The sequence below is a fragment of the Aphelocoma coerulescens genome, chromosome 1 (assembly GCF_041296385.1).
Source record: "Aphelocoma coerulescens isolate FSJ_1873_10779 chromosome 1, UR_Acoe_1.0, whole genome shotgun sequence".
NCBI classification, from domain to species: domain Eukaryota; kingdom Metazoa; phylum Chordata; class Aves; order Passeriformes; family Corvidae; genus Aphelocoma; species Aphelocoma coerulescens.
In genome coordinates, this window is record NC_091013.1 from 95,692,069 (window position 1) to 95,716,628 (window position 24,560).

At 41.5% G+C, this 24,560-nt stretch overlaps 1 long non-coding RNA gene across 1 annotated transcript; it reads right to left on the bottom strand.

Moving 5' to 3' along the window:
* Nucleotides 1–9,264: 9,264 nt before the first annotated feature.
* On the bottom strand, nt 9,265–22,940 carry LOC138112445 (uncharacterized). The gene is made up of 3 exons (XR_011151746.1): nt 22,780–22,940; nt 20,309–20,395; nt 9,265–9,407 (listed from the first exon to the last, which is right to left on the bottom strand). It is a non-coding gene; the product is annotated as an uncharacterized lncRNA (long non-coding RNA).
* Nucleotides 22,941–24,560: the final 1,620 nt, after the last annotated feature.

Sequence of the window (24,560 nt, forward strand, 5' to 3'; positions counted from 1 at the left end):
TGGAAGGCCTAAGTCAGAATACTCACAAATACACACACAAATAAGAACTTTTTGTAACTGGACACTGCTTGTAGTAACCCAGCTGATAAAAGGCTCAAACTCACACCTTCTCTTACAGAAGTAAAACCAGAATTAAGTAGCTTTCAGTTATATTACTCTCGCCCTGGCACAGCAGATGTTTGCATCATTACTTGTGCTTTTGAGCTGGTTGTTGAGCTTGGTATTGACCACGTGGAAGTATCTTATCTCCAGCAAGTACAAATGAAGCCCAGCTGTCACTGCAACAGAAGTGAAAACCAGGCACTGCCCTTCTATTATTCACAGCTAAAAAGCAGAATCCACCTCATTGCCTATTTTAACAAGCACTTTTTTTTTCTTCTGAAGATTCTTTCTGGTTTTGTTTAGTTTTGTTTCTTTTCTTCTTTTCCATTTTAGTAATTGGAAAGTTCAGTTTTCTTTTCATTTTCCTATGCATCTGCTCTGAACCAGAGCAGATTCTTGCTCTGCAGGCATATAGGAAGAAGGAAAAGGTAATTACAGAATTAAATTACCTGTGACAAATGGCTTCACTTTGCCAGTTTATGCAAGTTGTCCCATGAGCTAGACCAATTTGGGTAGCACTATATTTGGGATGGTCAGAAGTCTCTATTTAAATCCACTCTAATGTACATATGTGATCGTTATTTCAAAATAATTCCACCTAAATAAATAGCTCTGTTAAGGATTTCCCATTACTGTGCTTGGCAGGAGCTGCCAGGAATTAGCCTTGTACCCCCACAGCAAACAAAGACAACCTTGGTGGATGGTTGCCAGTTTGCTTATATATACTTAGAGCTGAATTGATAAACCAGAGAATGCTTTATAAAGTGACTACCTTTAGGTGATAGAAAGTTTAATCCAAAATCAACAGTAGAGTTCACATCCCACAAGTAGGTATGTTCTTGTAACTCTCATCATGTTGAAGGGTCATGACCATAAACATGACAATTACCCCAGTACCATTGTGCCACTGTTGCTGGCAAGAAATCACAATTGGTGATTTACAGTAGAGCATAACAGAGATGATGATAGAGAAATTTAAGAGCAGAATCTGAATCATTGATGCTGCAAGTCAAGAGGTCCACTTTATTGGAGAGAAGGATCCTGTGACCTTTGCAGAAGATTGAAGTAGCACAGGTTGCAAACAGTTGCAGAAGTTACACACCTTTCATTTTTTGACAGAAGCAGAGATTATCTTCGCAGCAGTCATACCAAGGATTAAAGATTTATTTTCAGAAAGAAGAGGACTCATAAGACTTTACCTTGTCCAGGCCGAGCTTTTTTGCCTTTACTCTTTCCCATATTTCCAGTTTTCTACTCCAACAGCCTGTTCTTCTTCTGTTTATCCAGTGCTGTATCTGCTTGTGAACAGTGTTTCAGCATAGTAGGTAATACAGCCTGCTTTCTGAACAGGTTTTCTTCCATCTAAAATGCCTGCAAAGTGGATGATTACTAAAATCTTCATACCAAATTAATTATCACTTGCTACTAGAACTTGCCTGATTATTTTAGATTATCCTAAGATTTATCAAAATGTCTTTCAGTGTTAAGCAGCTTCTGAAAAGTGAATGCAAGTGCATGATGTCATGTGCCATTCTAAGTGGAACTTTATTGCTTTTTACAAAAAACAAAGGTGATTTGTTTGACCTCTTCAAAACACATGCTCAGTCATGTCTTGAACCAAGACACCAAACTGCTCCCACATAAATGATGACATACATCTTGATTTTTCAGGCCAGTAGGCAAAGACAGAGGAAGAATACAAGGCTATATGAAGGGACAGAAAAAGGGTGACTTAAGAAAACCTCAAAATTGTTGAAAAGGGGTTGGTTTGGTTTTTTAAAAACGGCACCATTTTAGTTAATTTTTTCAACAAACATTACCTTCTTTTTGATAATAATTTCTATGTCCAAAGTGTCTGGAAAAAGACAGTTTGAGGCAACACTGCAGTTCAGTTCAGACACATCGTGATTCAGATCAGTCCTCAGTTGCTGCGATCAGTGTGTCCTGTGGACAACTGTCAGCTGACTCTGAAAGCATTTCAGACCTTAGGAATAAGAAGATCAGGGCAAACTGTAGCTGAAAAACTAAGGAAGGCGATCCATTTAGTTTTAAGCTGGTACGGATATGATGTCACTGTGAGACACCAAGAGGCAGAAATTCTGTGAGAAGACTCAGCTGCATCTGACTCTGCAGCCAGTCACTGCTGCCAGTGTTCCCTGGGATGTTCAGCTAGTGTTATGCAGACTGCTTGCTTTTCCTCATCTACTGTTATAGTTGTTAGTGAACTTTTCATTAATACATTTTAAATCAAAATCAAGGGGCACTTTTCCCTTGGGATCCTGCTTAAACTCCTGCTGATTTACTCATTAAGATCCTCATAAGTTCCACAGATAGACTTTGGGGAGTGCTTCCAGTGTCCAGAGGCCTGCAGTCAGCCTCTCTAGCAGAGTTTGTTTTCTTTCAAAGTCAGGAATATTTGGAATCCTACAGATCCTGGCAGCCCTCCGAGGAAGGACTGTCCAGGATTTTAAGATTCCTTGCCCCCAACAGTCTAGAAATCAAAGAATCTCAGATGTTCCACTTCCTCTCCTGCCATCCCACTGCATGGGCTGAAAGGGAAAGAACAAATAAGCCCCAGCTTCTATGGCAAACCCAGAGGCTTTTGAAATTGGAAGACCACATTTTCTTAATCTTCCCCAGTCCTAATTTGTTGGAATCAGCAAGCCAACATTTTTCAGATTGCTGTTCTGTGGAGAGCTTAGCAATTGTCTTTCATTGCAGTTTGGAATTAAAACAGAAATGTCAATTTTCAGAGTCATCTGTGATGGGAATTGACTGCTCTCTCTTCCTGCCTCTGGTTTGGGAAGCATCAGAATTGTGTCTTTGGAAAGATAGACAGAAAATACAAGCCTGAAGAAGAGGTAATTAATAATTGTCTGCAGATATTGCAGTGGCTAGTTTAAAGAGGAAAAGCATCTTATTAATTTAAAATTTGATTTAAAAAATATGCATTTCCAAAAACATATGCCATGAGAATAGAAGATATTTAAAGGAAAAAAATATTAAAACTACCTACAACTGCATACAACTAAAACTAAAAAATCACATGTGGAGATTTGCAAAACTGTATCTAATATGACCACTGGTACAGGTAGTTTCACCTTACTACTTTAGCACTTTTTTAGGGCTCAGTTTTATTGAGAATGTTGGAGTTTCAATGTTTGGCTGTTGAGCTGATTAGACTGAGCAAAACCAGCTTTTCCTAAACAACAGGAGGAAAAAAATATATAAAACAACAATCAACACATACCTTTGACTAGGATAGAACTTCTTAAACTCAAATACCATAAACTGGAATTCAACAGAGGTGTAATCAGATGAATTACTCTACCAGCATCTTTAAGGTAAAATGTATCTACAGTCCTCAGAGGCAGTAGAGACAGCCAAGCTGATTTAAATACTGAGCAAACAAACAAATGCAGGCTTGACCATCCTTGTATTGGTCCAAACTAATTCTTCTCCCATGTATGTGTTTAAATTCTATACTATGGACTTTAAGAAACCTTTTTTTTTTTCTTGCAAAGCAAAAATATTAAGGATGAAAGATGCCCCACTTTGGAATTAGACTAAAAGGTAGGTTTTACAAAGGGGAACAAAGTAAGAAGGCTTCTATAGATCAGCTCTTCTGTGAGTCAGCAAGCAGAAAGCTTGGGTTGCTGCACCCCTCTGTAAACAGTTCTGGAAGGAGGATGGGGGTGGGGCTGGAAAAGGAACAATCTTATTTTGAGGTAGCTAGGTGTTCCCAAAGCCAATGACTGAGAAGATCTGTCTTTGCACAATTGTCCTAATCCATTGTTGGTTTTGCTGGCATTCTTTCCATTTTGATCAATGTAACTTCCTTCAAGGCCTAAATGGGAAAATATTCATTCTTTATGCATTTATTTACCTTCAGAATCTCAACAATGATCCTTATGCTCATAGAAGAGGACAGCTGGCCAAGCTTTTTGTCTAACCATTCACATTTTTTACTCTGACTTGGTTGTACTGATTTAGCTAAAGTAGACTGACAATCTGAACTTAACAACAAACAATAGACTGAATTAGCTTCGACTGTTGATGACTTAGGAAAAATGCTCACAAACAGTACATGCACTGATTAAAATAAATTGAGTCAAACTAATGCAGCTGTCTTGATCATCTTCCTCTTGGTTTCTCAATCCTGCATTATTTAAGAAGGGCCATGACATAGGCTTTTTCCTGGAAAAATGCAGATAAAACAATTGCCTCAGAAGACTTTTCTAATTAGAGTGCACATGGTGGTCATCTGAAAAAAGATCACAAGCTGGAATGAAAATAGATAGAAGGCATAAAAACTGTTACACTTTAAGCGTAACACTGCTTGGTAAAGCCTGCTTTTGTGTCATTTCATTGATTGGGGTTATGCACTTGCTGTACTATGTCAGCCAGACTGCTGGTGAATAGATTTAATGATGTTTCCTTCAGATCTAGGCACTTTCCAGTCTGTCTGCATCAATAAAAACTGAATAATGGCAGATCTAGAAGAAGGACAGCTAGGTGAGGTTAACGTGTCTGGGTTAAAGTCATTTTCTACTTGAGACCTCACAGTATTATAATAAACATACATGCAACAAAAATAAATACATAGTTCTACACAGTTTCTCTATCACACCATGTGGTTTCAATATTGCCATATATTTTGCCATGGCCCTAAGCATGCAGCAGTACATACCAAAAAACCTGGGTTAGTGCACACTAATGAGACACCTGATCTGGTAGGAGAGTAGAAAGAACAGAATGAACAGAGGTGGGCTGAAGGAAAAACACAGCAATAGGAGGAGACACAGGAAAGGAAGAAAAATATGATAGGAGGAGAATGTGCATGAACTGATGATGTATTAGAAGAATAAGACTGAATTAAGAGAAAAAAACTGTAAGGTACCCCAGAATCTCTTCAATAATAATAGTTGAATGACTATGAAAATAATAAACACATCACCCAAATGATTACTAGGGCTGGAACTGTCAGTCCAATTTGCAGACCTATACAATTCACTTTTCACTTGTGAAAACTTTACCTGGCATTTGAAACATCATGGCTACCTGGTGCTTACTGTTGCAGGGAACATGATGCCACATGGGCTCTGCAGCCCATAAGGTCCCTACATCACTGCAGATTGTTTATGGGATCTGACATTATACAGCAATGCATGGGCCAAGATTAGGGTATGTCTTGGAGCATACACATTCCCAGGCTTAGACCTGCATTCAGCTGTCCAAAAAGGAGAACTGAGCCCTCCGTATCTGAACACTTTCAGACACAGACACAGACTGGTTATGAAATAGCCACACTGGCTCAAGAATAGAACAGCCACCCCTCTGTCTCTTTTCTCCCTCATACATGTTTTGTGGCATGAATAAACTGTGAAAAGTGGCCAGAACATCTTACATTCTAATCGTTGCCTTGCTGGGGGCTCTGGTGTGGCCTCAAGAATGCTATGTCATCCTGATTTCAAGTTTCCCCATCCTTAAAACTAGCCTGCTCTATCTTGTTAGCAGTTTTTCTCATTGCTGTTGCCTTCCTTTTGTTCATAAGGAATGAAAGCAATTTAGATTCTTTAACATACCCTTCAAAAAAACCCCACCCCAAAACCCCACACCCAAACCCCAAGACCAAGGGTGATCTTAACTCAGGTTAAGACAGCCATCAGGCCAGTGTAGCTTGGGTTGGCTACAGTAGTTAAAGTTTATAGACAAGATCATAGTTGAACAAAAGAGGCTTATCCCAAGTTCTATCTGTAATTGCTGTCTTCATTGTTATTTCAGGTAAATGCAAAGTAAGTTCATCACATGCCACTTTCTGATGTACAAATGTACATTTTATCTTTTGGACAATGATAAAATAATGATGTATGCATACAACTTTAACTCTATATGGAGAAATAAAGTATAGTAGTCTAATTAATTTAGTATTTTCTGATTTGGTTTAACCTGCATACTGGAGAATGGAAATAAAGCACAGATGCAGTCAGGATACTCCTTCCCTATACACGTAAGGCTCACATGGCTCCAAGTCCTGACCTTAAACTCAGGACTTAGGTGCTTTGGAGTATGTGGGCATTGTCATGACTGGTTGTAGACCTGCTGGGAGGTCCACATGTGCTCCTGCCAGCTCCCTCTGCAAGGCTCAGTGGAGAGGAAATGCTGACAGAGGTTTTGCATTTTACAATTTCGGCATGTGTGGCTTTTAGGATACAGCAAGGGCACCAAGGAGATTTTTGAACCAATTCACTCAGACCCCATTTTTACTATCATGAATGTTGCTGCTCAACAGAGGATGAGCCACCAAGAGCAGATAAAAAAGAGGATGTTTATACTGTACTTCCTTATGGTTCTCAGCAACATTCACTTTTAATCTTTTAGAGACATGAGAGTGCCTGAATCATGGCTGGTATTTTTCAAGTGCTGCTTTGACACACATGTGGCCCTGCAAAGAAACCTGGGCGTTTCCTTAAGGAAGCATTCATTCACACACAAGCATGCTGCTCTAAGAAGTGTTTTATCCCCACATCCTGCAAAATGTGATCTCCCTATGGCTATAGAGAAGACTCATTATCATTCCTTGAGATTACAGCAACAAAAGGGTCCATTCATATTCTTAGGAAGAATTACTAGAAATACCATCTTTCACTGGTGCTGAAAAGCAATTCAAAAGGACAATAATGCTACTTCACGTTGCTAAATAGTGTAATATCTGCTTTTGTCTGAAGGCTAACTCATGCAATCACATGTCTACACATAACCTTCAGCTGCCTTGATAAAACTAGTCTTTCATCAGCCTGCTTAAAGATCTAAAGCTGAAAAGTCTGACCCCCCAGGCAAGATGGCAAATAGAGAAGAACCTTAAGTTATTATGTATTTTAAATAAATCTTGTGACTTTGAGTGATCTTTGAATGATCTTTAAATGGATGGCTTGGGCAATGTTGCATCTCCTAACCATTCCTTAAACTCTGCTGATAATCTCAGTGCCCAAATACAAATTTTATAGACAATCTCATTTTAAGAGAATTGTGTGGAAAAAATTGTACCTTCCAGCATCTTTACATTGGACCTGGCAGTAGGAGGCCTAATTTCCAGTTGCACACTGCAGAGTTGTAAGTGCCATTTGAGCAAATGAAACAGCAGACACTGCATCAATATCTTCTTTCCATCTCATACTTTTTATTTTACTTTGTGGGGAAGCGCTGTATATAGAACTGAATAACTAGTGCAATGGATCGCCTGCTGCTCAAATAATGAAGGCTGAGGTCTAGAGACTCTGGATTTCTACATTCAGCTCTGCAAGATTTGAAAATCATGAAATCAGAAGCAGCCAAAACATATTCCTTAGTTATGACTACTGTTAATATCTAGTGTATTACATAGCTCATAAGACACTCAGATCCAGACCCCTATATTACACACTGCATAAATGCAGAACAGGAAGCCTGGCGAGTTCCCAGGGTGCTTACTGCTGAATGACTCAAACAGTCATTTTTGGATACTTAGCTGGCAACACATTCTGCCAGTTTTCAGAAGTCCCAAGGGGAAGTAGCTCTCAGCAGTAAGAACCAGGGCTGCAGGTCCTCAGCATCTTTCAATATGAGACTTAAGAAGTGAACACATTCTAAGATCCCATGGCCAGTGTTTCTGGTTGGCAATTATTTTTTAAAGGCATATGGTCTGACAACATGAATCCAAGTTGTTTTAACAGGGCCTAGTAAATGTCCCAGATATTGAAGCTTGCAGCATTAGCAAACATTCTGAAAATGTTGGTAGTTGTCCTTGTACTCATCAGAATGTAATGTGAAACAGAACTCACCTACATTCTCCAAAAGGTTCATTAATCACTGCTCAGTCTTTACAGTTAATATGATTGGACCAACATGCCTTAAGAACACTAATAAAAAAAATATGAATGACAAATTTCTTCTCAACTAAAGCACCCCATATCCTATCCAGGCTGTTATAATGAAGCAGCAAACATGACAAATACAACAAACAAACAAACAAACCAACCAGAAAAGCAGCGTGAGTCCCAAACTGCTGCTATTTATTTTCATGCCAGCACTAAGCAGTGCAACCATATGCTAAAAGTTGGGGGGTGAAGGCTTTTTACCAAACCTCCACAACATAATGTAAGAAGCAGAGAGTATCATGACAGAGTCACTTCTTAATGGGAAGATAGGTGATTACCACAACTTCCCAAGGGCTATAACATACATCAATAAACCTTGCAAAAAAAAAGTTTTTGGGCTCCACTCTCCCTGGATCCTGCCATGCTAAGTGTGAAACCTACTGGAGGCTTTGGATTCAGTTGTTGAATTTGTGTTCTTTTTCTTTTTCTTTCATTTAGGAATCCAAGCCTATCTGAGATTGTGTTCCAGTTAATTTTGTTTCATTTTTTCATCTGTACACAGAAAAGAGGCCACCATTTCTTGTTCAAATGCCGGGTATTTTGCTTCTGATTACTGTGAAGCTAATTGTTCAGTATGGTTAGCCTCAGCTATCCCATGCACTCAACTATTTCTGCATTTTAATCCCTCACATTACAATGCCAAGGTAACACGGTTTGCAGCACATGAAATGGCTGTTTCTGCAGTCGATGCTCCTCCACAGGCACTCAGCAAACATGGCAGTTACAGAACTGGAGTTTCCATGATGACTTGCCAGAGAGCCTTTGAAATGTATCTTTTTCAGTAGATGTACATGACTTGCTTTTATATTGGTTAAGATTCAAGGTTTTGAAAACAGAGGTCACAGAGCAAAATAACTGCTGTGTGAAATTAGCTGAACACGCTGTCACTCGGCTACATACATTTTTGACAATGACAAGTTGGAAACCTCAATGTGCTTCTCTCTCAGTGCTACTGCCTTGCCCCTTCTCCTTAACATTAATGAGTTACCCCGTGGTATTGTTTTAAAAAAAGGTCAAGTTGATCTTCAAAAGGAAGAAACAATGTCACTAGGTATACAGTTAACAAGAAAAATATATCTTATGGTTTCCGTTGATTAAATTAACTAGTGATTTATGATATAAAAGGAAGAGAAACTTATATTTAGAAAGAAGTGCTGTTATTTTTTTTTGCAACTTTAGTGTTGCCAGCAACATTTTCTTGAATACATGCCTGGCTTCCTCTGAAAAATGTGTGGTGGGTTTTACAAGCTTCGTGCCTATAAAGCTTTCCAGAATCTATATCTACCTTTTTCACAAGAGAGGCAGAGTGTGCATTGCTCCTCCACGTATTTGATCCGCCACCTTCCTTGTAGTCTCAGCATTCTTTCAAACCCTTTCATCTGAACAGAGCTGTAAAAAAGAATAAAAATACCAAGGTAGATGCTGTCTCATGGTTATGTTCAGCAAAACTTGAGCACTAAGTGTAAAATGTGTCCTATTTGCCATTTTTGGCTGCAATTATGCATGTGATGCAGGATGTGGCTTCTAACATATCTGGTGCAAATTCGACAGCTTGTGTAGGTCTTCCTGGTAAGTAAGACATGCAGCTGCAGGTGAGCCCCAGCTGCAGATATTAAGATCCCTTAGACCAAGAAAAAACAAGAAAGATAAGCATGAAAGCAAACCCGAGGTCAACACTTCTTCCTCTCCACCCTTTCCTGCCACCACAAAAAAGTGCAACTGTCTGATATGGATGACAAAAGTGTTTTTCAGCCACTCCATTTTTGACAGAAAATAACACTGACTTTGTGACATTCATGCCTGAGTGAGTGTATTTCTGAAGTAGGAGGCACCAGAAAAGTACAGCACCATCCATGAAGACTTCTTATCGTTAGTGCAGCAATAAAATACTGGTACCAGCTTTCTGTAACTACATCACATTTTGTTTACGTCATCATAACATCAATGGACCTGGATGGGGTAGGCACTGTGAAAAATCTGGAGACTGAAGCTCATACTCCTCTTATGTTAAAATAATAGCCAATAAAGTGACACCTATACACCTTTGGTATTCTGCAAGATGTGCATTTTGGGTAAGGTACAGCTGGAATTTCTAAATTAACCTCTAGCTGATCTTAAGGACAGTTCTTTAATAAAGCCAGAGGAAAATAATACAAATAGAGTAGTAAAACTCAAATTTATTACTAAATAAATCATTGGTGGTTTTGTCTCTTGCAGAAACAACTGGAGAATTGCCTAGAAGGGATGAGAATGTCAGACACTTCTCTGCTGGCCCTGGAAAGCAGCTGTGTGGGACAGAGAGAATCACAAAATCATAGAATGGTTTGGGTTGGAAGGGACCTTAAAAGGTCATCTACTTCTAAAATCCCTGCCACAGGCAGGGACATCTTCCACTAGACCAGGTTGCTCAAAGCCAGGAATAAGGCATCCACATATTCTCTGGGTAACTCGTTCTACAGTTTCCAAAAGAAGGAAAATGTGTCAAAATCAACATGTCTGATGTAAGATGAAAATTTTCCAGTATCAACTAACTAGAAAAAGTTTCTAATTTGTCCTTTTCCCTAGTGAGGAGCTTATACCCATGCCAGTACCCTAGTATAACAATTCTATCAAAAATGGCCAAAAGCTCACTCTCTAAAGACAAATGGGAATGCACCTTGACAAATAAAGCAAGTCTTGAATTCCACGTAATTCATGCCTCAAAGGAGGCTTGACATATATTCAAGACTTTACAGTTCTCCAACTCTCTCTTCTTGGAATTCCTTGTATAGTCAAGGATTTAGTTTACAAAAGTATAAACACCTTCTTACGGTAAATTCAACAAAAAAGCAATCTTTGGACTTGGCCTTGGTTGCATCAGAGTGAATGTGAAACAATCTTGCTGTATTCTGCAAGTTCCTTCCAACCAACAGAAAAAATAGAGTCAGGCTCTGGAGCTCAGGACCCAGCCTGAGCTGGAAATGGGACAGATAAGTACTTTTAGCTCAGAAGAACAGCTTAATATACTGACAATTCAATCACCTTCACTTAGTTGTCATCAGGAACCAAATGGTGGGTACTGGAACAGATTGCTGTAAGACATTTATGAGAAATTGCCCTTTTAATTTGTTTTATTTTGAAAGTTATAGTCCATACTGACAGGCCATTTTGCTCCTGCAGAAGCATAGAGCAGGGGCACTGCTTTTATTGTGAACCTTCTTTTTTCTCTTTCTGGCAAGCATCCTAGATTTTGTAATTTAATATTCCTGCCAAAAGCACTGGAAACATTTGAAAGGATCCTCATGGGATTGAGGACAAACTGTGGATTACATTCCTGGCATTGTACTACACTGGAAGGCACAATTTTTCATGCTATCCCTGAATATTTGCGAGCTAACCAAATAAGAGCACAGCAGAATTAAGAGTAATTTGATGTTGTTTTACTCTTTCATCTCAAACCATCCCAATTATATAATGCCCTTCTGCTCTTCGTCTAGGGCATGTGTTTAGGTGAAGCAGATGTGTTTATGCAGATTAACCTTGCATATTAACAAAGTGAGAGCAGGTTGTGGTGTGACTGACATGACTTCCACCTTTTTTTTTCTGCACACTCGAAAATGTGTACTCAGCCATGAATCCCGTCCCTGCTTCCCAGATGTTGGGGGTCAGTGACATAAGGACAGCCACAGTGAATCAGACCAAACCTACAAAAACCCAGGCTCCTTCCTCTGACAGTGGCCAGTAATGGGTACTTTGGGAAGGAGTAAAAAAAAATGGGGCAGGATTGACTCTTCTTCTAATACACCCAGTGAGATCTGCTAATTTGCTGTTCAGGAACAGCCAGAGCCAGAATCTCATTTTGCATCTGTGCACTTAAAACCATTTCTGCAATTTTCTTAGTTCCTTTTTAAAGCTCATTTTCACCCCTGGTCCCTGTAACATCCTGTGCCTCTCAGTCTCAGTTTATTTCCATGGTGCTATGTAAAAAGAACTGGCTTTTGCTTGGTTAAGCCTGCTCCCAGTAATTTCCATAGGCACTCTGACTTCTTCTTCTGTGTTAGAATAATCCCCTCCCTAATCACCCACAAACCATATGCTGAGTACCAGGTCAGCAGCAGCAGAACCACTATCAGCAGTGTGTGTCCCACAATCCTCTGTGGGACAGGGGCTTGATTTACAAGTAGGAAAGGAGATACAGAGACAAAACAAGGAACTTAAAGATAAAATATACGTTTTATCTTTTGCCGTCACCATACCCACAATACAGAGAAAACTTTCAGAAAAAGAACTGAATTGAATATCAACAGTTTCTGAACTCACTAAATAACGACCAAACCCTTCAGGGATCCAGTAGGTCTCCCTTGCAGAATAAGCCCAGGGTTTTGTACTTTAAACAAAGAAATTGCTCAAACTAATGAGTGACAGGTGTTAGAGTTCACCTTCCAGTACTTCCAGAAGGGCTGGAAAACATGCTAGTGGAAAACGTTTTTCAAGATCCAAAGATCTCAGCATTAAACAAATCAATCAAATATATCAAACTGTTCAATGCAAGCTGTAACCTGCTACCTGAGTTTATGGAGAACTTGTCAAAAATTATACAAAAAAGTATACAGCAAGCATTAAAACATACAGAACTGTGAGTGGTTAAGTAATTTGTCTTTTACAAGTGTAACTGAAATAACTAAGCTTCAGATTACATTGACTTCAAATTAGCAAGAAATCAGTTTAAAAATTACAAGAATTAAAGAACCTTGCCCATTTTTGTATTGTGAGATTATTCTTCAAGAAAGGTGTCTGCTCTCTAAAATGCTCTTGCTTTCATGAAGCCCTCAAAGTCATTCAGTAGTAATATCACTATAATCCTGTGACAAAAGCTGCCAGGAAAATGTAACAGGAATGAGTCAATATGTTTTAGAACAGTATCTTCCACAATTCCACAGTCTAACAGAGCATATTAACACTGATATATGGTTTGAATTAGCTAGAGAAATGTTGCAGCACTATTAAAAATAACCCACTTTTCTGTTACATTGGACAGTTCAAGTAATGCTCCACAAATTTACAGGACTTGATGCGCAGTTCTGAGATAGCTGAATATTGTATGTGCAATATCTCTTCTTATAGCTGAATTTAACGAAACAGATCACAGTGATAGAGAAGGGTCACACTGATACCAGGGTGAGGCAATGGAACAACTATTCAGCTAGTGCACCATGCCTGTACCCTCCATGTTCCACAGTTAACACATGAAGCCCTTTACCTGTTTAAGATACAGACTGTAAAAACTAATGGATTAAAGTCTGCTTTAAAATCTAGTTTTTTACTGTGCAACTCACCTTTATCACCTAAGAGACAGCCTACCTTAAGAATCAACAGAAGCAGGTAGGGCCCCACGTTCCATGGTTTTCACATGGCCCCTTGTTTTAAAATAAAGTCATCCTCTTACTTCTTCTTTTGGTAGGTGAAAAGAGAATTTCTCCAAGGCCTCTTATTAAGAAATTTAGAGGGAGATATTGGTTCTCCAGGAAGAAGGCACCATGGTCCTGTGACAGGTCATATCCTACATTAGTGGAGAATGAGGAAGTCCAGAAGAGAGAAAAAGTTTGAAACTTGCGGGAGAGGAAAAGTTGAAGGAGTGTTATACAAGAATGAGTAGAAAACAGTTCTCTCATGAAAAGTAGTTCTCAGGAGAGCAACTGTAATGACTTGTGTTACCAGAAGACACTGGATCCTTGGGGAAAACCAGTGATGGGCATGTGACCGTCTTGCCAGGGGTTTTCAAGGCAGTTTTGAAGAACCGGGGAAGGAAGGCATTGGGACAGGGCTCTAGGGGTTTTTATGCTGAAAAAGAATGAAACAGAACAAGTACCCAGAAGGGGGAGATAATGCAGTGCTAAGATCCTGTGTTGTCTAGGACACTCCATTTCATTTAAAAGCTGAAAAGACAATGAAATCCCACGGAACTCATGACAAGGCATGCCCTGGAAAGACGGCCAGTTTTTAGAAATAGACAAAAAAAAGGAAGTCTAATGCTGAGATGGTGCAGGTGCCCTGCAACATCCTACACCTAATCAGCATTTTTGAGATATCTGGTAGGGAGTTGTACAGAGTAAGTTCTTGATAGGCTCTACTATCAGTTAGAATTTGACTCTATGGTTTTCAATACACTGACTCAAATTCATTTCAGTCCTTGCAACTCACACTACCCAACAGGGCTCCCTTGCAGGAGTTCAGCCCACTTTGGAAAGTTAACTTTTAACTACTTTTTAGTAGTGTCCAAACAAACTGTCCCAACTTTTCCCCAGAAGCTTCTGCTCCCTGCCTCTGCTTCTGCTCTCCTCCAAGTACCCCCATCTGTAGGGGGTTTGCTCCACTTCTCCACTCTAGCCCAGTCCCTAGCACTCTGCCTAGACTTGTCTCTGCAGTCCTCAGACTCATCTCTGGTGTGATATTTCTGCTTTGGCGACTTTGCCCTGTCCACAGGCCTACACCAGTGTGAAGTGAAAGATTAGAAAATTCAGGCAATGAAGGAAGTGAAAGCTGTGATTCAATAGAGGGTGATTCATTTTAGGCAAGACTGCAATCTGAGTGCTGACAAGACTTTTACCATCTGGCCTTTTAAGGTGCTTCTTTTCAAACCAGACACAAGAACATGCAGTAACAAAACACTGTTCTTTTTTTTTTAGAGTTTTGAGAGAAGAAACCTGCTGAAGGCAGTGAGTTAATTTAGGAATTCACTAGCCTGCTGATGAAGTTTCAGGTTGAGAAACACATCCATTTTCATGGGTAAGCAACGTGTTCCTGACACATCCTTTGCGTGAGGGGACAGTGGTTACCATACAAGGAGCTAAAGGGTTAAGATTCTCCACCCTGGTGCAGAGATGGGCCTGATGGCATGGATAGGAAAAACTCTTCACTGTCTCTTCAGATATTCAAGAATGAGCCATCAATGATGCTAAGAGAAGCTATGTTCTAGGCAAGCTCTACAGACCACAATGCTCCTTGCCTGAGGATTTTCTAGCTGCAGAAAATTCTCAAGAGGACTTAAAAAGCATTTAGAAGAGAGACCTGTTGACAGTCGCTAACTAGATCAATCACACCAGTTTCAGGAAATCCCTAAAGTGAAAACAAACATAGTGTGGGAACGTATCTGGCTGGAGTATCGTGCCTTATTCTTCTACTTGCCTGGCATATTGCTTTTGGATTTGGCTTGCTTTTAGTCAGGTCAGATAGTTAGATCTGGTAATTGAGCAATGGCCATGGCAAAACCTGTAGTTATAACTTCTATGGACTAACAGCATGAGAAAGGAGTTATCTCTTACTTGACAGCAAATAATGGACTAAACAGGCTTTATTGGTAGTTTTCTGGAGGCGATGGAAAAAGCAAGCTTATCTTCTTTTCCATAAAATTCCTTACCTTATCCCTGCAGTACATTGTAAAGGCCAGATAAAGACAGTGCATTAAGCCTACAGTTCTACCAGAGGGTAAATGAATCCCACTGCACCAGGTTGAAAATGCCTGAGCCAGGGACCATCCTAAGTGCCAAACTGCCAGCTTTAAAACGACCACAGAAGCCCTCCTGTGTACTGCCCACAAGTCTTAACATTGGTCACCTTCCTTGTCAGCAAGGGTGAGCATAGCACCTTTTCCCATGGAAATTGCTTTTCTGTCCTGAAGCCCTGCAGTGGGTTGAACCTGAGTCGATGGACAGTCTTTTAGACTAATGACGATTCTCACAATTTACATATTTAAACTGCACAGAAAGGCGGGAATTGCCTTTTGTCCCCGCTCACCTGCTGCAAGGTGGAGGGGGCCTCGGAGCCTCTGGGCTCTGCCGGGCTGGGCCAGGGCCCCTATCCCACTCCCCTTTTCCCAAGACTGAGGCACAGACCCTGGGCCACTGGGGGGGAACTGATCCAGAGCCGCAGGCAGCTAAAACCAGCCATGGATTGCCACACAGCTCAAACCAGCCATGGACTGCCCCACAGCTAAACCCATCCAGCATGGCTTCCTGGGACCGGCGGGTCCCTCTCCTCTCCACACGTGGAGCCAGTGGGAGCCGGCGTAGCCTCCTGTCTGCAGCCAGCACACTTTGCGTTGAACTGAAGAAGACACCATGCAGCCAGCAGCACAAAGGGAGCCAGGCTTTCTCCACTGTAAAACCTGAACAAGGACACTCTTCAACATGGCGGCCTCAGAGCCAGAGAGAAGGAGAAAGCGAGTCGCGTGAGACGGAGCTGAGCATGGCGACGGGAGAAAAGAGGGCGGTGCCGCGATTCTCGCAAGTAGCTTAAAAACCTTCTTGCATGCCGTGGTAAGAAACTGTGACATCACAGACTGTTTGTCTCTTTAATCCATTTGAAGTACATGGGGGGATGAAAAATTCACGTGTGGCCCGTGAAGACTGTGAAGAGTGCCCATGCCAGGCTATATAGAAGCATCAAGAGGCTTTTTTAGAGACTTGTGGCGAAGAAAGGCTTTGTGTTCAGGCCAAAATAACTCATCCTTAAAAAGATTAATAACCCCATGTGATAGCCTATGTTTGGCAGTGTGAAAGAACTGCGAGATTTTCATGGAAGAGATGTTTTACACCACAGCAGATTGTTTCTTTCCGGGCAGGTCTGCTGTTGGTGGCAGTTTGGGAACCATGTGCAGCTGAAGAAAACCCTTTTTTTCCTTAAGCATATGAAAGAGACTTACCAAGAACTGCAACACTGACTAAAATCCCATGTTCTGTTACCCTTTGTGTGAGTTGGGTAAAAGGAGAAAAGTGCTGGAAAAGGGGAGGAAGTTTGCTTTAATTTCTTGTTATTTCTCTTTACTTGTAATTCTATTAGTAATAAAACTCTTTCTTTGTACTGCAACTGTTTAAATTTTGTGCCTGCTTTGCTTTCTCCTAATTCTTATCTCACAGAAGGAAAATAAGTAAGTAGTGGATATTTTAAACCAAACCACTGCACTTAATTGGTGTTTCCGCCCAGTTTCCGAACTGAACCCGCTACAAGCCCCCTTCTGATTCTCAGCATATGCATCACAACCCTCCCTGCCTCTAGTCTTCCTGATAATCCTGTGGTGGGTGGTGGCACCAATACAGCCACTTTCTTCTGAAGATTTCTATTTCAATAACTGTAATTATTTTTTTAAGAACCCTGCAGAATACTATATGATGTTCATTTATACGTATCTTACAGAAATCTGATGGGCAAGTGCAGTTTGAGAGGTTTTCTCATTCAAAAATCTTGAAAACTGCAGCAAGGTCTACAAAAGAAATTTATAAAGTATTGGTGTGAATATGGTTTAGTCCAGTGGATTAAAGATGAACTAGAACCTAATGACATAGCTTTTATTGTGCCCCCTCATCTTACATCAGAAAAGGTTATAGACACACAAAATATTAAAGACAGCTCTTTTAATTCAAGTTGCTGACGTTACCACAGAGAAAAGTTTTAGCATCTCTCTTGCAAGACTGAGTAAGGTCTCATTTTACACCATAATAAAATGTGTTGTTCTTTCTGACAACTTTAGAATCAAGGCTTCTTGATAGGCATTACTGAACTTAGGGGAGAATAAGCACATGATTTTAAATCTAAAAATTTGAAGTTCAGTTCTGTAGTTGTACAATAGCTTTTCAAAGACTATATATCTCCAGCTCCATAGAGCTGCCCAGACAGTAAAGAAGTTTCAATTATATTACCGCAATGTATGTCTGTTACTCAGAAATAGGTGCAGACACAAGTCTCTAAAGACTTGTGAGCTAACTCAGCTAGTCCTTTATCTTAATCATAAAAAATGTACCTATTACTCCAGGGAGGACAGAGGGGTATGTATTTTGGCTTCTGGATGGACTTTCATAACAGCAAACATTACATTTAGTGTGTATAAACATCTATAGTGGCTGCAAAAAAAAAAAAATTGTAACACTAGGGCAGGGGAGTGATCACCTTGGATCTCAGTACAAGAAAAGAATTCTTGCCAACAGATCACTTCTGCTCGTTCTTTTCCTTTCCTTGGAAACCTGGGAGAGAGGTCATGCTTTGGCTTTTTAGCCAGGATGAAGTCACATATGCAATAGCTATGGCTGGGGAAAATTCCTAATGTTTTGTGAAGATGGTGCCATGTGACTGAAAATCTGAAGGCAGAGCTCAAGGAAGGGCACAGAGGAAATGGGAAAACAATGGATCTCATCACAGGGAAGATGAAGTACCTGACCTGGAGTGCTGGTACATTTCATGGGGAGACTGCACGCAAGCATATTTTGGGGCCTGTTAGTGCAAACCTCTATATCTCACTTTTTCACTTCGCTTTTATTAACTATGCAAAGGTGATCAGCTGTTGGGAAATAGAATTATTGGGATCAATAAAAGAACTGTAGCAAGAGCCTGCAAGCAAAAGGCCTGTGTGTGAGAAAAAACTCTCCATGAGAAGATTCTTGTGTGAAGAAAACAAGCAGGCCTGGGGAACAAAGAGGGAGTTTGAAGACTTGCAGCTGTTCAGGTAAGACCCAGAGAAGGGAGGTAAACATTGAATTCTTTTAATCATAACATAACTAATAGAAACTTGCCAATGTAAGTCCAATTAGGTAGAAGTAGAAATGCGCTTTGATAAGCTTTAAGCCACTTAGGAGTTAACAAGCTGGTATACTATATAAGTGCCTTTGGATTGCTAATAAACGGAGTTTTGCGCTTATCAATCAAATTGGTTTCGGACTGCTTTTCTCCCGCCGCCGGAGTAGCCGGGCCCTCTCTCCTTTTTACAATTCCAACAATCAGCCAACAGTGGAAGAAAGTTATGTCATGGTTTAGTATAGTTTGGGTTTTTAGTAAAGAGGGCTTCAGCCACAGAAGTGATTCTCTTGCAAATAGGTGCTTACAGCTTTCTCTATGACTCGACAGAACCAATCAACTGGCTAGTTTGAATATTGGCAACATTTTTAAGCCACTTAAGAAGCTTGACACACCTCTGTGATCCACATTAAGAACGAACAGAGCCCGGGAAAGCCTCTCTTGCTTCTGGCTTTCGGACAGGTAACTGGGGCTGCGGCGTGGCCAGTGGGGCTGGGCTGGGCCCTGCTCAGCCTGGGCCGGGCCGGGAGACAGCCATCCTGGAGCCGTGCGGCCCTGCTCCACCCACAGCCCTGCTCTATGCAGGCAGCCCTGTGGCACAGCTCGGTCAGGCCCCCCAGCGCGGCCGAAAATTCATCTGAGGCCGCTGCATCTGAGGCCGCTGCCCGGCAAAGATCATGTGGCCAACAGTGAGAGGCGAATTCCAGCTCCAGGGCCTGGGTGAGATGAACCCTTTTAGCGTTGTAAGTTCCCTCCAGAACAGATGAAGCCTCCAGATATCAATCCTCTCCTGAGTCAGAGGAAGAGGGAAGGTGAAGGCAAGTGAAGAAAACACCGTAAAGTCACCAAAGTCGGTGAACAACAAAGAGCTGAAACCCTGAGGGAGGAGAAAGAGGAGATGGTTCAAGCTTAGAAGCTGAAATTCTGTTGTAAAGCTATGGTGAAGGACTATGATACATCAGAGTACCCATTGTAATTTCATGAAGCATGGGGGGGGTGGAGCATTCAAACTGCAACGGTGAGCAAAAGTACCTGTGCTGAAATAAGCCAATGTTGAAGCAGCTGTGATTTGATGATAAGGTTGGACAGAGAGAGATGAAAGTGATGAAGACCCTTGCTCCCAGGGAAGAAGACCTCTGTTCCTAGAGATGAAGATGTTCCCAGAGATACGTGAAGAGAACCTTTGCTTCTGAACAGCTCATCCTTAAAATGGTACCACAGTAGCTCAAGATTGGACCCTCAAAAACAGTTGTGGGAAAGCTGTAAGTCGAGGGAAGGGACTCTCACATGCAAGCAGAGAACCATCCCGGGCAGCTGTCTCACTGTGATACTGAAGCCATGAGAGAACTGTTTCTTGTGGAGATGTCTCCATAGCATGAGCAAGAGAGACTCCTCTCCCTCAGTGAACTGAAAAAGATTATTATAGAGGTGGTAAACTGACTGAAAATCTCAAGGGTTGTCTTCTTACGTTGTCAGTGGGAGAAGAGAGAAAGGTGGGAGGAGGAAAGTGTTCTGAACGTTTAGTCTGACTTTTTTCCTTTCTTTTAGGTCTGTTAAGAAACTTCTTTATATTCTCTTAAGTTTTGTGCCTGCTTTGATTTTCTCCTAATTCTTATCTCATAGAAGGAAAAAAAAAGTAAGTAATGGATATTTTGAACCAAACCAGCACACTTAATCGGTGTTTCCACCCGGTTTACGAAATGAACCTGCTACAAGCTTTTAGTAAGGCACTGCATAACTCCTCTTACCTTCCAGGAAGTAGCTTGAAGGAATTCCAGCAGCTTCTTGTTCTGTAGTTATCCTTTCCTTCCTTCATACACCCAGGAGAATCAACCCTGCATTAAAAAAAGCAAAGAAAAAAAGGAGGATTCCTATGAATCTGCCATCCAAACAAATTACTGAGATGACAGATGCAGAAGGAAAGGTTTTCATCCTCCTTTTATTACCTTCACATTGCCTACAGTTCAGCTCAGTCACCAAAGCTTTCACTTCTCTCTCACTTTATCATACTGAGATAATAACTTAATTCAACTTGTACTGTCATGCAAAACCTTTGAGATGACCTCTGTTAAACAAGAGTACTTGTCTAACTGCAAGCCCTCAAAATCTTTTTGAAGTCACAATCAATGCTTTGTATGATAAACTGGATGAAAATGGCTCTTTTAGCTTCAGAAGTAGAAGAAATGCCAGCTTGATGGGGAGTTTTTCTGTTCTCAACACATCTTTTTCTTCCTATTTTCTGATAAGCAACTGTATTAATTTAGTATTCTAAATAAAAGTGTCAAACAGTCTCAGTAAAAGCATGTGCCTGTCTCAGTCTGAATCAGACCTGACCATGCTTTGCTACCATAGAACATGCAGTGTCTCTTGTTCTTTTGTTAGTATCATTTTTGTCCATAAATCCTCATTTAAAAAAAAGAAAAAAGCAAACCAAGGTAGACAGCACCTAAAATCAATCAGCAGCAGAGAAGCTTCAGAGCTCTCTTCAAAGTATAGGAAAAACAAAAAAAAAGAAGAAACAAAATTAAAAGTATTCTTCATAGGAGGTCACCTTACATAAAACTGTAGATAGAAGTCCTGTTCTTTAAATCTACTTGAAATCACTGTAGCCCTATAACCTTCTTTAGAATCACACTCACTTGCACCAGTAGAGGTTTTGGCTACAAAGCAAATCTAAATGGCTTTGCTGTCACTGAAAACAAAACCTACCACAAGACTCTCACTACACAACACATAAAGGTATGACAATGGATGACACACTAAGAGACACAATATTCCAAGTCATTTCACCATGCACATTTTTAGTCAGACTTTTAAAACTGACACGGAGATTTCAAGGGAGGTCAGGACCTTGGAATTTCACCTAGCCCTCTAAAAAAGCACAAGGTACATTTCCTCAGATTAAGTTCTTGTTCAGGTAAATGCAAGACCAATTCCAGGTTTTCCTTTTGGCCCTAAGCTAAACTCTGAGTGCCTTTTTCCTCTTCCATTAGTATTTCCACAGAAAGGCCCACCTTACACACCACCACTGTGCACTGAAAATGCAGCTCAAAATGCAAGCTGTCATTTTCTTGCCTCATATCTCTGCTGAGCATCTCACACACACCAGTACTTGGCTGACGTTTCAGCCTTAACATGCTGCCAGAGAGGAGGTCCTCACAAGGAGCTAACGTGAGAGGATTCAGCACAGAAACAGTCTGTTTTACACTCTGTCACTCCTCCTCACCACCAACAGAGAGTGGAGCCTGACCAGGCATCCAGCCTGAGAAATCCCAGTCTGTAAAGCAGTCATGCTTCTAAACTTCAGCAGCAAGAGCAAGACATTGACCTGGCAATGTAGTTGCAGCAAAGAAAATTCTCAACAGATTCTTCCTGGTGGGGGTGGTGGAGTGCTGAGGCAGGAGCCCAGGCAAAACGAGGAACGAGGTTTTCTAACTGCAGCTGGAAAAGGAAGGCCTTGCACAACCTCATCCAGGCTGGGAATGGTGAACCCCTCGGGTTGGACTAGAGACCTCCAGAGGTCCCATCCAGCTGAATTACCAGATGTTATCAATCAAAGATTGCATTCAACCTAGTACAGAAAAAAACCCACCAACACATTAAATCATCATGAAGGTATTTTACATATCTTGGCCCTGTTACAGTGGGGATTCTGTAACACGATGTATCAAACAAGGAGGCCGTGGAAAAGAAATAGATATGGACCGATTCTTGATAGATGTTTCAGAGATGTTTATTTCTCCAGCTGCATGGCTGAGGATCTGCCAAGGAACTGTCACAGTCACGGGACCAGAGGGTCCTTGCCCGTGCAGGGGAACACAAAACAACCAATGGGGAACGAGGCTGACCAGGGGGCAGGGAAACCCCGTGTTTCCCACTCCAGGGCCCCTCTCCCAGGGCTACATGGCGGGGGGAGGGACCCCGACATGGCCCCAATATTTATTTGTTTTTAATAGTGTCTAAAAAAACCCACTGAAAGAGCAAAGCTTTACTACAGTAAATAGCTTGGAAGGGCACTACCATCTTAGGGGTTTCGGCTGCTCTATCAGCTCTTTCCACAGTTCTTTATCCAGGGCTAGAAGTGATAGCTCAGTTTCTTCTCGAATCATATCTACTGGATTTATCTAAACGTTTTCATGATAAACAGTATGCACTGTGCACTTCCAAGCTATTTACAAGCCCCAGACCTCTCTTAACACATTCCTGCCTTCAGTCCTACCTCCAGTGCGTCGGCTTTCCGGGCTCATCAGGGATCCCCTTCTCCAGCTGATGGCAGAAGAGAGCCGAGCTCAGAAGAGATGAGCTCAGACATCTTCCGTTCCTCGTTGCAGAGCTTCAGCAGCTTCACAGCATCTTCTGCTGCCAAAGAACAGAATCAGATCAGAAATGAGAACATGAACTGTGCCTTCAGGCAAACGTTATCACTTTATACACACAGACACTCCCCCCCTCAAAATACCCTGCAGTGAAAAGAAGCAGATAATGAAGCTCAGATCCATAATAAGGATTAATCTCCACACTTTCCACAGAGCCATCCTTGAAACTGATCTGTGCTTGGGTACTACAGGTGCAAATCAGTCCTGAAATACCAGATCATCGTTTCCAAGGAATAGTCCCATACCAAAGTGCAGTCTTTGCAGGGCTGAGCCATTTTGGTGCTATGCAGTACCTTTCAACATCTGGCTCTACACAGACCTTCTCTTTATTATTCTGAATTCTTATTTTCACCAAATCACATCTGGGTAGGTTGGAAGGGACCACAGTGGATCATCTGGTCCAACCTCCCTGCTCAAGCAGGGCCATCCCAGAGTACATGGCACAGGATTGTGTCCAGATGGTTCTCCAGTGAGGGTGACTCCACATTTTCTCTGGGCATCCCGTTCCAGTGCTTGCTCACAGTAAAGAAGTTCTTCCTCCTGTTCAGGTGGAACTTCTTGTGCATCAGTTTCTACTCAACACCTTCTGGTTCCATTGCTTGGTACCGCTGAGCAGAGCCTGGATCCATCCTCCTGACTCCCTTCAGTTATTCATAGACACTAATGAGGTCCCCTCTCAGCCATCTCTTCTCCAGACTGAACAGGCCCAGCTCCCTCAGTCTTTCCTCGTAAGAGAAATACTCCAGTCCCCATATCACTTTTGTCACCTTGCTTCTCCAGCGGGTGTCAGGGTAGTTAAAGTCCCCCACCAGAACGAGGGCCTGTGACTGTGAGGCTGCTTCAAGCTGCCTGTAGAAGGCTTTGTCCACTTTCTCCTGCTTGGGTGGCCTGTAGCAGACACCCACATCAGTGTCACCCTTACTAGTCTGCCCTTTAATCCTAACCCATAAGCTCTTGACTTTCTTGTTGTCCACCCATTCCAAGTGTGTCTCACAGAGAGGGCAACTCCACCACCGTACCCTCCTGGTCTGTCTATCCTAATGTAGCCCTTCACGACAACATGCAGTCATTCAAGCTATCCCACCACATCTCTGTAATTGCAATAAGATCAAAGCCCTTTGACTGCACATGTCTCTAGTTCCTCCATTTTATTAGGAAAGAAAATGTGCTTCAACTTTAGAAAGAACAAAGGATGAATAAGTGTGTGCTCTCTGAGGTCCATGGGAAATATTCCTATTGCACTAAACTGTTGGTGCCACAAACTAGTCAGGTTCTAAAAGCTCATTACTGTGAGTACAAAACCAGAAATGCCCTACACAGGAGGACAATCTCACATGGTTCACAGGACAGCTCAGTAAAATACAACTTTACCCCTGTTCCAGTGATGCCTGGCCCTGTACAAGCCATTACTCACATGACGACTCTGCAGCCCCACGTAGCTCCATCAACAATACCAGGTTATTTGTAAGCAGTATGCAGAGATGTTTTACAGGCACAAGGACAGTACAGCCCCCTCTCCCAAAGCCGCACCAGGCGAGGCGTGGCACCTGAGTGCTGCATCCATCATGGCACCCACATGCAACAGGGAGCCCAGATCCAGGGGCACCAAGATGGGAGAGTTATG